Below are 1,431 nucleotides of genomic sequence, written 5' to 3' on the forward strand. Positions count from 1 at the left end.
TGATTGCTTGTGTAATCAGGTTGTGCTTCTTGTCCCAAGGGATTTTGAGGAGTTTTATTGAAAAAATTTTGAGTGGGCCTCATCCCTTGGTTATATTGAGCGTAATTCAACTACTCAAGACTTTCAGCACTACCTAATTGACACTCAGCACCAGTATGATCAATTATACCACGAATTTCAGAAGGAGGCATAACAGGAGCGGGTGTGTAAGCACTTACATTAAGTTTATCTATTTTGTGAAAAAGTGCGTCCACCTTAGCAGTTAGATGATCAGAGGAAGAAACTTCGTACATACCTGCCCCCTTTTTGGAGGGTGAAGGAGCGACAGCAGAGATAACTCTCTCACTCGTCCACTGATAGTAGTTTTGAACCATATCCTCGATCAAAGCATATGCGGCTGTGTAAGTTTTATTCATCAAAGCTCCACCTGCAGCTGCATCAACATAAATTCTAGTGGAATACAAGAGACCATTATAAAAAACGTGGATGATAAACCATTTCTCTAAACCATGATGGGGGCAAAGCCTAAGCATTTCTTTGAAACGCTCCCACGCATGATAAAGGGATTCCCCATCCTTTTGAGTGAATCTTATGATTTGATTCCTTAATTGCACAGTTTTACTATGGGGAAAGAATCGAGAGAGGAAAGTTTGCCTCATTTGGTTCCACGATGTTATAGAACCAACTTCCAATGAATTAAACCAAGCACTAGCTCTATCCCCTAAGGAAAAAGGAAAGAGGTGCAGCCTTACGGCCTCTTGGTTTGCATTTAAGGTTCCACTGAGTCTTAAAAAATTTGACACATGAAGATTCGGATCCTCAGTGGGTGATCCGAAAAATTGATTTTTGTTGCACTAAGTAGATAAGTGCAGGTTTTATTTCAAAATTTTCATCAACTAACGGGTACACAATAGCATCGTATGACTCATCCGAAGATTGGATTGTATACTCTTTGAGAGCACGTTCCTTAGCCATGTTATTACTATGTGCGTTTTCAACTTTAAACCCAAAAGTTTACGAAAAAGATGAAAAGAAATTAGAAAGAAGAAGAAAAGAATAGAAAGATTTTTTTTTTCTTTTGAAAAATATTTTCTTCGAAGATATTTTAGAAAAATATTTTCTTCGAAAATATATTTTTTTTTTATGGAAAATAAAGATAAAGATATATTATTATTTTTTTTTCAAGCTAATCAATACAAAAAAAAGTTAATCAAAATTAGGTTAACTTCCCCGGCAACGGCGCCAAAAACTTGATAGGTTAAATCGCAAGTGCACGATTCTATCGAAGTAATAAGAAGAGTATCGATCCACAGGGAGTTGGTTAAATTCTGACTAACTTCTATGAATGATTAGCTAAAAAGATTAGAGTTTGAAAGAGGGTTTATAATAACAATGATGATAATAATAATAATAACAATAGTAATAATTTAA

At 35.4% G+C, this 1,431-nt stretch overlaps 1 non-coding gene across 1 annotated transcript; it reads left to right on the forward strand.

Moving 5' to 3' along the window:
• Positions 1-504: 504 nt before the first annotated feature.
• On the forward strand, positions 505-611 carry LOC146946336 (small nucleolar RNA R71). The gene has a single exon (XR_015029462.1). It is a non-coding gene; the product is annotated as a small nucleolar RNA R71 (small nucleolar RNA).
• Positions 612-1,431: the final 820 nt, after the last annotated feature.

This window comes from Medicago sativa, chromosome 2 (assembly GCF_051527215.1).
Source record: "Medicago sativa cultivar Bolivia chromosome 2, Bolivia_mono, whole genome shotgun sequence".
Lineage (NCBI taxonomy): Eukaryota > Viridiplantae > Streptophyta > Magnoliopsida > Fabales > Fabaceae > Medicago > Medicago sativa.